The 13,723-nt window shown below is 35.6% G+C and overlaps 1 long non-coding RNA gene across 1 annotated transcript in view; it reads right to left on the bottom strand.

The window, feature by feature from the left end:
- LOC129035251 (uncharacterized) overlaps positions 1 to 6,947 on the bottom strand; it is a 53,098-nt gene extending 46,151 nt beyond the window's left edge. The window contains exons 1-2 of the long non-coding RNA XR_010126160.1: positions 6,803 to 6,947; positions 5,637 to 5,751 (exon numbers count right to left, since the gene is read on the bottom strand). This is a non-coding gene — a long non-coding RNA (uncharacterized LOC129035251). The remainder of the gene's footprint in view (positions 1 to 5,636; positions 5,752 to 6,802) is intronic.
- Between the last annotated feature and the right edge of the window lie 6,776 nt (positions 6,948 to 13,723).

Raw genomic sequence — 13,723 nt, 5'->3', positions numbered from 1 at the left:
GAGAATTAAAAAGAAAATTTTATATTAAAGTGCTATTTCTTTTGGGTCACTGAAACTTTATTTATAATGATTGTTATAATAGTTCCTAACTCATAGTTTTTTGTGAGAATTAAAAGATGTAATCTGTGTGAAGTGTAAAACATTTAGCAGTATATAAACAGTTAATTAATGGTGATTATTCTTATTGTTGCTATTATTTTTATTATTAGACATTATATTTCTTCTCTTTCAAAGACACAACAATAACATTCTTCAGATAAATTGAAAGGATGTAATGCCTTGGGCTAGATGTTGGTAGATTAAAAATCCAAATGTCAAAATGTAGCTGTATATAGATAAGATAAGAATAACCTCTTTTTTGTCACTGCAGCGGAAAGAGTAACAGTAAAAATTCAAACAGAACAAAAGTAATAAATAGAAATGTTAGAAAATAATACTTAAATTGTATGACTGCTATTTTATTATTGCCTTGAAAGGAAAAGAGAGATCCACTAATGAGTCACAGATGTGTCATTAAAATTAAGGGAATATTTAATTATCTTTGGAGACAGGCTTCACTTTTCAAAGTGTTCTACAACTCATAGATGAAAATCTCCCTGACTATTACTCCTTCATAACAGATATTAAAGTTCTGTGGATTTTTGAAAAGCCAAAAAATATAATTTAAAAGCAATCAGACGAGAATTTTCATAAACCTCCTTTACCACATCCCCCATCCATGCCAGCTTTTGTGCCCATATATTTTGCCTTCCTTTTGGTTATTGAAGTGAAAAGTCTACCTCCTCTCCTGGCAGAAATATGATGCATCTCATCACTTGGCTAATTCCTTATCTGGTACACTAGACCCTGGATTTACTTTCATCTCCCCTACTCAGGGACATCATGCCTCACTCTAACAGTTCTCCCCTCTATCTTTCTCCTATGCCATCAAAACATCATCAAAACATTCTTCTCTACTGTATCCTTCCCATCAGTACAACTGTGCTTTTATTTCTGTCATCCCTAATACACAATCAAACTTAAAACAAAACCTTACCCCTCTTCTATCTCTAGTTACTGACACATCCCTCTATTCAATTTTGCATCAAAAACTCCTTAACAGACTCAGTTTCTCCAAGCCCCACCTCCTACTCTTCTTCACTTACTCCAGTCCCGTTTTTGTTCCCATCACTCCAATGAAATGGCACTAGTTAGGATCACCTGTGACCTCCAAGTTGCTGAATCCTGTGACCAACTCTCAGCTCACATTTAACTTTATCAACAGCATTTGACTGAGAGGATCATTCCCTTCTCCTGCAAATCCTTTCTTCTGTTGGCTTCCAAGGCAGCACTCTTGGATTTTCTGACCCCAAGCCATGCATTCTCAGTCTCTTTGGAAGTTCTCTTGTCTCACTAACTGATGTAGTGGCTCAGGGTTCAATCTTTAGTCTTCTCCTTTCTAGCCACAATCTTTATATCCAGGCATTGGTTTGATACATGCTTTGTATTTTGAAGACTCCTGTCCTAGTCTGTTTTCTGGTGGTTATAATAGAATACCTGACACTGGGCAATTTACACACACACACACACACACACATACATATATATATATATATATATATATGTATATATAAAGCAATTTATTTTTAACAGTTATGGAGACTGAGAAGTTCAGGGTTGAGAGCCCATATCTGGTGAGAGCCTTCTTGCTGGTGGGGACTCTGCACAGTCCCAAGGCAGTGGAGGGCATCACATGGTGACGGGACCAAGTATGCTAACTTAGGTCTCCCCTCTCTCTGCTTATAAAGCCACCAGTCCCAATCTTGTGATAACTCATTAATCTATTAATTCATTAATCTATTAATTCATTAACTCATTATTAATTCATAAATAGATTCATTTATTCTGGAGGGCTCTGCCCTCATGACCCAATTACCTCTTAAAAGTCCCACCTGTCAATATTGCCACATAGGGAATTAAATTTCAGCATGAGTTTGGAGGGGACGAACATTCAAACTGTAACAACACCCACAATTATATCTTTAGATCTAACAGAACTTCTTAACTCCAAATTCATACATTCAATATTTAAATGACTACCGTATAGTCTAAAAGACATCTCAAACTCACATATTCAAAACTGAACTTCCCAACCCACCACCCCCATATGCCATAACCATAGTATTCTCCATCTCAGTCAATGACAACTCTATTTATCCATTTGTTCATGGACTCCTTTGACAGCATTCCTTTTTTTTTTTCTTTTGAGAGAGGGTCTTACTCCATTGCCCAGGCTTGAGTGCAGTGGTGCGATCTCCGCTCACTCCTGAGCTCAGGTAATTCTCTCACTTCAGCCTCCCAATTAGTTGGGACTACAGGTGCACGCCACTGCAACTGGCTAATTTTAAAATATTTTTAGTAGAGCTGAGGTTTTGCCATGTTGGCCAGGCTGGTCTTGAACTCCTGGCCTCAAGTGATCTGCCCACCTCAGCCTCCCAAAGAGCTGGGATTACAGGCATGAGCCACTGCACCTGACCTGACATAATTCTTGAGTCTTCTATTTTTCTCACAGTCTACATCTAATTTATCAGAAAATCCTGTCTTCAAAATATATCCAGTGATCCCACCACTTCTTACCATTATCATTGTGTCAAAGAAAACATGACACTATATAAAGTTATACAGGTAAGAAAGACTTTATTCAAGGCTATTGAACTAGAGGAGAAAGGCCTGGAGTTCAACTTTTCTGAAACAAAAAGCTGGAAAGTGTTTAAAAGCTGTGTCAGGAGAGGATCATTGGCCACCTGTGTTTGCTAATTGGCCTTACCCAAAGGCAAAGTAAACTTTATCCTACCTTCACGACAGGGGATAGTTTTACAACTTGGAATAAGCCATTCCTGAAGTCAGACTCCTACTTCCTGTAGAACTGGGAGACAGGGCCACAATCACCTTTAATTTCATTTTATCTCTCACTTAACTTGTCCCAGCGACACTAGTCTTTTAGATGTCCTTTGAATATGACAGCACACTCCCTACTTAGGGCCTTGACAATTGTTTTGGACTCTTATGTAACTTGTCCTAAAAACCTTAGAGATTAATTTACATCTACATAAGAACAATTATTATTTACATATTTTGAATACTTTGTATTTCTATATTGAGGCTCATAATTTCCTCAAAATATAATGTTAAACTTTAAAGCAATGCTTAGTGATAAATTTAGAAGTTTTAAATTTTATAGACTTTTTAAAAAACGAAACGCACATACCCGTGTTCTAACATATTGGATCCTGCATTTGAGGGACTTTTTCTCATCCAGGAGTTGAGTCAACATTTTCTGGGTACCTTCCATGTGCTAGGTCCTGGTACTAAGCATGTAAATCTTCATACCTTAGTGCCCAATACAATGTCTTGAACACATAGTCAATACTCAGTAAAATATTTATTGGTGACGTCCACATTGGTATCACTTGACTGAATGCTATACATGCAAAAAGTGGCAGTTATTGTATGTCAAGAGCTTTGCATCAATTATTCTTTTAGATCCTCCAACAATGCTATGAGGAAGGAGTCATTTACATTTTGAAGATTTTAAAAAACAGAGTTTAGAGCAATTTTCTAATAGGCCTAAGGGATAGAATATGATGCAAACTTTGGAATACAACCCTAGTCTAGCAGACTCCAAATTCCATGAACTTGCTCTGCATCATACTGCTTTTCCCATTTTATAGGGGAGAAAACAGGTCGAAAGGGGCTACATGATTTCTGTAAACATTAACTTGCCAGGAAAATATAGCTTATAACACTCTGAGTAATGACTGAGTCCCACTGAGCTGAAATAAAGGATAGTATGTGATTATATCAAAGTGGAACAGGAATATGAAAGAGGAAGAGACAAATGTGGGTGGGAACAGCTGTGAAGGCTTCATGGAGGAGGTGAGGATTAAGTCTCAAAGAATGTTGTAGTCAGAGAGAAGAAGGGAATGCTGTGAGAAACACAACTAGTGGAGTCTCAGAAGCAGGAATATGCATCAGCATTCGAGGGGAAATAAGGAAATGGGCTGAGTGATACGAAGGTGTGAGTTAGACAGTGGCGTGAAATCAGGTTACAGATTGCAGGTAAACAGGCTCTGAAGACTTTGAATGGCAAGAAGAATTAATTGAATATACTGAATTAGTAATTGAATTAAAGAATTAAAGTAATTGAATTAAATTGAATTAAATAATATAATTTATATATAATATAAAGAATATAATTTAAGAGAGGACCCAAGTTAAGTTAAAAATCATCTTAGTATACCAAAGCCCAGCTGAAGAGAGACCTTATTAATCTAAAAAATTTACTATCAAATTTAGAAGAGAACACACACATTTAAGCTCAAAAATATAAGGTACTGAACAACATGCAGAACATATTAACATTTGGTGACAAAAAATAACTATCAATTATGCATGCATGTATATTTACATATCCATTAACTAACTCCATGACAATACATAATTAGAAACAGTGGTTATCTCTGAGAAGAGGAATTGAGTGACCGGTAAACACAGACAAAAGAGAGATGTGATTTTCATTTTTTTTGTCCTTTTATACCTCTGGGATTTTTCTACCATGTACTTGTATTAACGACTGTAATCAACTATTTTGAAAGGACCAGAAACATGAACAAAGACAGAGAAGTTGGAAAGAACAGGATGTGTCTGAGGTTTTCGGTGAGGCTGAGAGCCTGGGGAATGGGGGAATATAAGCCTGGAAGAAGTCAGGAAGGCATTGTGAACATGCTTTTGTGCTATTCTGGGGTTTTGTTTATGATTATATCTCTGTCAGCCAACAATGCTGAGACACAGCAAGTATTCAATAGGTTAATAAATGAAAAAGAAGCAAACAACAGCAATCCGTGAAATTATTCCTGTATATTATGCTCTTCTCTGAGCCTACTTTCTTATCATTAAAAGCAGAGGTTTGAGCCTGGATACTTTTTAAGGTCCTTGCTTGTTTTTATAGTTTATGATTTGGATTCACAATTTGCCTCCTGTTGGCTGAATACAAGAGCATTGATTCTTTCAGATCACTGAAACGATGACCAAGAATCAGTTATCTTTTCTCAGAATATATTACATTTAAAACTAAAACTTCATCCAGATTCCCAAATACTTATTATCTTTAAAATACATTAACTATCTTCTGAGTAGTTTTCAATGGCAATTTATTATAAAGATAATATGAGGCTATGTAGGAGGGTATATTTTAATCAGGTTCTGTTCACTAAAAGTCCTAAAGTAGGTAAGCAGTTACTAGGGATGGCTACTACATGGATAAAATACAGTTTCCAATCAGAACAGCATATATCCAAGAGCAAGCTTCTCGTGGCTGCAATATCCTCACTCCCCACCAAACTCCCACCTCTCCTGACATAAATCATTTCTTCACTCTTGATAAAAATTAACTCATACAAGTTATAAGACTTTTACTTCTCTTTCCTGTTAGATTGAGTATCTCTACAGTGTCCTTCTCTTCTCCCCAGACTGAAGTATATGTCCAGAGTGTAAATACCAGTAGGATTGGATATTCATGAAGATAAATGTGTTTGTTTATCAAATTCTCCTTTTGTACTGTTTGCCAAAGACAGGATGTTCCTGGGATATGGTCTCACCTATTTTATAGGTGAGAAAACAGGTCCAAAGGGATTGGACTCTCATCGTTTGGCTGTTCAATCTTAGACAAGTCACTTTTCTTTCTTCACTTTTCAAGGATCAGTTTTCTCATATCTACAAGGAAGGAAAGTTAACTGAATGTATACGAATTTGCCAATGTCTCCACCTCCAAATTATTTCCATGCATAGTGGTGCTGTAGGAGTTATTAAGTAATTATTTTAGGCAGATAGAGAGGAAAACGGGTCCTTGGAAAGTTTTCATTTTTAAAGAAGCTCTTAGAGCCAGGCCAGCAAACTTTGATATGCAAGTGCAGGCCATTAGAAACTGGGTCCACCCAAACATGGCATTCCCTCGGCCTTCTTGCCCTTGCCCTTGCCCCTGCCCCTGCCCCACATATTCTGGACAACATGGCTGCCTCCACATACCCCCACTGTGTAGAATATCGTGGCACCCTGCATTTGCATATTAAAAGGCTGGGGTGGGAGGGCCAGCTTTTTCCACTGGCTCCATGAATGACATGCCTGGTCAAACCAATCCCCTGAGCTCTATGCAAATCAAACGCCACCTTCTCCAGCCTACTGGCTGGTATCTGTGGCAGTTGGGGTTTCCTCTTTCAGCTTGGAGCCCCCTTCCTTCTATCTCTGTAAGGCTAGCCTCTTCCTTCTGCCTTCTCTTTTCTTTCTTGCCTATTAAACTTTCCGCTCCTTAAAACCACTCCACGTGTGTCCGTGTTGTTTTATCTAATTCACACAAGACTAGAGTCCTGGTGTTCCTCCACTCATTGGAGCCATATCAGTGGTAAAACTTAATCAAAACTATATCAATATAATATAAGCGGTGCCACCAAAGGTAGAGACTGCTCAGGAATAAAGATGAGGATAACCCCAATAAGATCCATGACCATGTTCTAAAGCATGGCAGATACAATAGACTGAAGAAGTGAGTAAAAAATTCCATAAGTAAATACATTATGTGGTAGAGTTACTAACCTAATTTTTCCTTCAAATAATATGAATTTCATAAGGAATATACGGTCTATTCATTGTGATTAGTGTAGTATTCCTCCATTCTGGACAGTAATTTACTTACATACCTTAAGGATTCCTTAAGGAATTCCTTAAGGAAACTCAGTAGAGAACTTTCAAAGGAGTCCATCATAAATACCTCAAGATTATCAGATACGCAGCAGAAACTTGAACTGGGACCCTGCTTGTTCCACGTAGAAAAACAGCCACCCCATAACCAAATGCCAGTTACTGGAAACTAAAGATGTGCTTCCTCTTTAACATGCACTTCACCCAGAATTGCTACTATGAGGTATCAGGATTCTGAACCTCATAGTGACATAGTGACCTCAATATCTGGCTCTAACATCAAAGGATGAAAATGGAAAAAGAAGAATAAAGAGAAATGCTTCAAAGGAGATTGTTCCAGGACTACCAGCAGTTCTCTACTAGGTTTACAAGAACTGATCCAGCAATGGAATACAAATGCACTAGTGATCCCAGCCAAGATACCAGAACCTGACCCAGGTCACGTGACCCATGGCTCCTTTAGAAACAATGCACGGTTTTAAATAACTGTTTTGGGAGTGGTTTGTTATGAAGCAGTAGCTACTGATCTGGTTGTATTTGCCCTAAGGGTGTTCCTCTTCTCCCACTTCCTTAATGGCAGAGCCCGCCTCCCACACCCTGGCTTTCTCAGCTCTCCTTGCACCAGCTCCACTGCTAGCTCATAGGAACTAAAGAGAAGACTTCCAGGAACTTCTCACAAGAAGCCTCTCCTTTCTTCCATGCTTTGCACTTTTTCTGGGAGGATATGAGGCTTGGTGCTACTAAGACCACCCTGTAATCATTAATATTCATAGGGATACTAATAATACCAACCTCACAAGAAATTGAGAGGATTAAGTAAATATATGTAAAGTACTTAGGAAAGTTCCTGGAACATAATGTCATTTAGTCTTAGCTAAAATTTGACTGGAGGTGACGTAAATATACTAATGATATAACTTTATTATATACAAAGAACATGGCATTTGGTTGGAACTTACTAAGTGATAACCATACTACTGTTATTAACAAAAAGGGGAGTCTTATTGAGTTGTGAGATTTATGATATATATGTTCAATTTTATTTAATATGTACAAGTAGTTTTTGATTAATACAATTTAATTTAAAAAACCAAAAATTAATTTTAAAAATTTAAAAATATTTTAATTTAATAATTTATAATTTTATATTAATAATTTAACAATTTTTATTTAAAAGTAAAAATTGAAGTTTTAAAAATAAAATGTCACAGTTAATAAACATTCATGAAGATATTAGTCTGTCTCAGAGATAGTACCTACCTAAAATATAATTTTTCATGTTTCCATCATTATTTATGGTTGCTTTTCTTTGAAAATAAAGAATGCTTTTTTTTTTCCCTAAAGACTTTTTCTTTTAGAAAAGTTTCAGGCTCACAGCAAAATTGGAGATACAGATATTTTTCATATAGCCCTGCCCCCACATGTACACATCCTCCCCCGTTATTAACATCCTCCACCAGAATGATACATTTGCTATAACTGATGAGCCTACGCTGGGACATCTTTATCACCCAGAGTCCATAGAATACATTAGGGTACACTGTTGGTGTTGTATGTTCTTTGGGTTTGGACAAATCTATGATGACTTTATCCACCACTGTAGTACCATACAGAGTATTTTTACTGCTCCAAAATCTTTTGTGCTCCTCCTATTCATCTCTCTTTGCCCCCTAACCCTTGGCAACCACAGATCTCTTTACTAACTCCACAGTTTTGTCTTTTCAAGAATGTCATATAGTTGGAATCATATAGTTTGTAGCCTTTTCAGATTGGCTTCAGTAACTTAAGAGTGTTCATTTAAGTTTCCTTCATGTATTTTCATGGTTTGATAGCTCACTTACTTTTAGTAATGAATAATAATTCATTGCTTGGATATACCATAGTTTATTTTTTCATTCACTTACCAAAGGACATCTTGTTTACTTTCAAGTTTTGGCAATTATAAATGAAGCTGTTATAAATATCTGGGTGAAGAGTGTTTCATTTTTAATGCAATACTGTTTATATTTTGTTATCTTTAATTTTTGCATTGTTAATGAAAAGAAGTAAGATTATTAAAATGATTGGAATAACAGACCCAAGTAGGAAAACGTGAACTAGTAATCACAACACCTGGGTTTTTTTCTTGATTCTTCTACCCATTAACTATGTGGTCTTGATAAATCTTTGATATTTCTGGTCCTCCATGTATTCATTAGTAAATTGAAGAGACTGAATAGATTATTACTAAGACATCTTTAGATATGAGAGGCAATGAATTAAAAACGTCTTTCAAGTGAATCCTCATAAAATCATATTTTATATTCTTAATAACTGATTGAAAAACCTTCATATGTTTTTCAATATGTTGGTCTTTAAATGTTTTTGTACATTACCTGAGTCTTATTATTGTTGAAAACTTAGAGCAATTGTTCCTACCACCAGTCCCTCTGTTGAAATTGAGCGCTGAGGTAAAAGTTTGGGCTAAGCCCAGTGCACCTCATTGCATTTCCAGACATCTTTACTTTCTCCCAGAAAGACAAACTTAGGCTCTGGAAGAAACAGCATCCATAAAATGTTACTTAGCTGAACATTTTGAATGAATTATTTGTCCTTTCTAGAAGAAGAAATGATAGCATTAACATTCATAGAAGGTACATGTTTATTGCAGCAGTTCACAAAAAGTCTATCTAAAATGGCTTTGCAATTTTGTTTTCCATTACATAAATGAGTATCATTAAAATTAATACTCTTATAAAATAATTGTTGGTTTTAAAATTTTTATCATGTTCTAATACATTTTATAGTATATGATTAATGTTAATTGTGAAATATATACATTTAGCCCTTATCTCTTTGTATTTCTATTCTTTTCTGTCATAGAAAAAATTCATAAACCTTTTTTAAAACAATTTATATATAAAATATTTACATGGACTTGGGAGAAATTTTAGTGAGCCTATTTCTAGTCTTTATATCAGCATTTAGTGTGAAAGACCACGTGTTTGCCCATCCCACAGCTGTATTTTCTATCTTTATCTTATTATTAATCCAACGTGATTTTTAATAGATATTTGGCATCCACAATCTTTCTGGGCCCCTCTTAGGTCTCCAAGCTGGTGTACAATATGGCCTAAGCCAATCAAGACAATTCACTGTACTTGCCAGTGATTAGTTCAGGCAAGGGCATCTTGCCTAGAGGAATTTAAAGGGAAGCATGGTGAGGCTTCTTGAGGCAGTGATTCTGTTTCTGCCTTTGGAGATTACTATGTGAGGCCCTGATGATCAGAGAAGCTGCAGCCATCTTCAGAGCATGAGGAAAAAGCTCAGAGGATCACAAGACTTTGAGCTAGAACTTTTGACTTTTTTGGGCTATTAATTTAATCTACATTGGAACCATCTACCGCCAGAGTTTTTCTTATACAAAATAGCGTGTGTTCTTACTGCTTACACCACTTGAAGTAAGCTTTGCTGTAATTTGAACCTCAAGGAACTCATAGAATTTCCTTGCCCTGTTCCCAGTGTTCTTAGGCAGTGAGGGGCTGAGAACTCTTTGCATAGGTCCTGTATTCCCAAAAGGTAGACTTGAGATTGTATCCATCAAATATCAGTGTTGGGGGTGTTCCATCATTTCGTATTAGTCATTAGAAACACAATGCTATTGGAGGACTTTTATGTTTTTTAACAAAGGAAACAGCACAGAAAATGCACACACTTCATTTTTGTCTTATATAAACAAATATAAATATTTTTGATTCTCCAGCTATTTGTATTACAGAAAATTCTGTACTTTAAACCATTTTCTTTTAATTATCTCTTTATTCTGCAAAACCTCTCTTGATATTTTAAATGGTTACTAACATTAATAATACAAGATGTCAGAATTTTCCTGGAAGTCATATAGAATACTTCTGTTTATATCTTATTGGCCAGAATTTGTCACGACTACTTGCTGCAAAAAAAAAATCTGGTAAGTAGATTGTATGCCCACCAGCACTTTTTATTACCATGCCTGTGTCTCCATATTCTTAGTTGCTCCAACATTTCTAATTCTCTAGTATTTGGCAGGTTAAGATAACTATTGTTATCAATTTTATTTCTTTTATGACTAGTGATGCTGAGCTTTATCTTCTAGATTCTTTATACAATTTAATTAATGACTTAATTACATCTACTAGGGCAGTGTGGTGTATCTAAATCATCACAGACTAAGTCTTCAATGTTGTATGCAAGGCTGGATAAAATTTCTTCTTGCCATGATTTCAGTCTTTTTAATGACAAGAAAGTGACTTTATATTTTAAAATGTATCTCTGTTAAGTGGGCACACAAAAAATAATGAATGAATAAAATTAAGAAATAAAGAATTTTAATCTCAAGTCATTTAAAAATTCTATACTTTGTTCTTAATTATTCACATAATTAGAAATTGAATTTATATCAATTTTTGCTAAAAAAATGCCTAGCTCCATGTCTAACACATAGTAAGCACTAAATAATCATTTGTTAAATGGATACATGAATGAAAAAATAATTACCAGCATTGATTTTATTGGGAATAGAATCTAATATTTTTGTGTTTTCAACATTTTTAAGGTTACTTTATCAAGATTATAGTGGTGCCAGAAATATCTTTCCCATTTTCTTTCAGTTTTAACAAAGCTAAAGATTCTCAATGTTTAGAATTTCACAATTGGATTTTATATGTGAATTAAGCTGTGGCTCCAGGGTGTGTAACACTAAATATTATATTAACTAAAAATTAATTATCAGTAAGAGACTAAAAAGACATCTCTTCATTACAATATTACTTTTGAAAGAATTTCATAGTATTCTTAGGATAAACACATTCTTTATTGTATGCTGCATTTTTTTTCTGTTCTCAGATATAAATTAATTTTGATTCCATTAGTTCTACACATGGTAATAGTTTTAGTTTTTCTGAATTGGGTTTTATTTTTTTCTGTGAATGTTAATATTTTGCAAAGCTTTGTGCACTGTAAATAAGATGGCTATCTGAATCCTAGATAGTTACAGTGTTTTTCTATATTAGAAATATTTGTTTAAAAACTGGCAAGTTTGGACCAGGTGCAGTGGCTCAAGCCTGTAATCCCAGCACTTTGGGAAGCCAAGGTGGGCGGATCATCTGAGGTCAGGAGTTTGAGATCAGTCTGGCCAACATGGTGAAACTAAAAATACTATGTTTCTGTTAAAAACATGAAAATTAGCCGGATGTTGTGGCTGGCGCTTGTAATCGCAGATACTTGGGAGGCTGAGACAGGAGAATCGCTTGAACCTGGGAGGTGGAGGTTGCAGTGAGCTGAGATTGCACCACTGCACTCCAGCCTGGGTGACAGAGTAAGACTCTGTCTCAAAAAAAAAAAAAAAAAAAAACGTAGGCAAAGTTGTTAACGTAATTGGTAATACTATATTTATTACTAAACTAATATAATTCGTAGATTTTGATAAAATAATACCTTCTACTTTGAACTTAACTTATATTTTATTCTATACATCTTGAGGAGAAAAACTACTTTGCTTTACACATCTATAAGATGGGAACAATAATGATACTTACCTCAGGATCATTGCAAATAATAAGACAAATTAATGGCTTTGAACAATGACTGGCATGTATGAAGTGTTCAATAAATACCTGGCTGATTCTTTCCCTTCTTACTCTTGTTACAATCTTTTTATTGCCTATATTACCTGTTTAATTATTAGCAAATGAATTAAAATATTTGGACATTAAATCATAGACCTTTAGAAGTCTGCATGAACAGAGACCACACTTTGGACATCTTTTGTGTTCTGCACAGGGCCTATCATAAGGCTGAGCATTGTGTCAAGTATTAACTTGGCCATCTCCTTGACCCCATGTTCAAGTATGTCATATTATCTTCATTCATCACTCACAATTGATTCTTAAACATTTATTATTTGTCATGCACCTTTGGCAAAAAAAAGATAAGAATAATAAAAGAAATGGGCCTGGGTCTTGTTCTCATATAAACATATGGGAACCTACAAATATTCTTAACAATATCTAAATATTTGAAATACAGAAACTCATACTGTTCCTTAAATCAGTTTCTTATAGTCCTCTCTTTCCAAAGTTAAACACTTTCACATTATTTATGAAGAGACACAAATTAACAGTAATCTACAGCACAGCATTAGACATTCTATATTAAAGCTTTAAAAAGTGTAGATGACTTATTGAAGAAGTGTAATTTAAACCATCTCTGCTTGCTAGCACAGAACCATGTAAACCAAAGCCTCAAAGAAATTAGTTTATGAGCATATAAAGAATTGCTTTAAAAGAAGAAAAGAATAATTTGTTTGTACTTTCTCATTATCATCAAAAACATTTTCACTGTTAGCAGTATGGATAGTATAGTTAAATGTCATTAGGAAATATGAAAAATCTTCTCTGACTTCTTATGGCATATCAACTAACAGGGGTGGCATAAGGCTGAGAAGATGGCTGGGCACAGTGATATGGTTTAGATTTGTGTTCCTGACCAAGTCTCATGTTGGACTGTGATCCCCAACGTTGGAGGTGGGGCCTAGTGGGAGGTGTATGGATCATGGGGGCAGACTTCCCTTTTTGGTGCTGTTCTTGTGATAGAGTTCTCACAAGATCTGGTTGTTTAAAAGTGTGTGGCACCTCCCCTGCCTTCCTCCTGCTCTGGTCATGTAAAATGTGCCTGCTTCCCCTTCACCTTTCACCATGATTGTAAGTTTCCCGAGGCCTCCACAGCTATGCTTTTTGTACAACCTGCAGAATCAGGAGCCAATGAAGTCTCTTTTCTTTATAAATTACCCAGTCTCAGGTATTTCTTTATAGCAATGTGAGAACAGACTGATACACAATATTAGTACCAAGAGTGGGGCATTGCTATAAAGATAACTGCAAATGTGGAAGCAGCTTTGGAACTGGGTAATGGGCAGAGGTTGGAAGAGTGTGGAGGGCTCAGAGGAAGACAGGGAGATGAGGAAAAGTTTAGA

Source organism: Pongo pygmaeus, chromosome 3, assembly GCF_028885625.2.
Source record: "Pongo pygmaeus isolate AG05252 chromosome 3, NHGRI_mPonPyg2-v2.0_pri, whole genome shotgun sequence".
NCBI lineage: Eukaryota > Metazoa > Chordata > Mammalia > Primates > Hominidae > Pongo > Pongo pygmaeus.
This window is presented reverse-complemented; position numbering and strand designations above follow the sequence as displayed.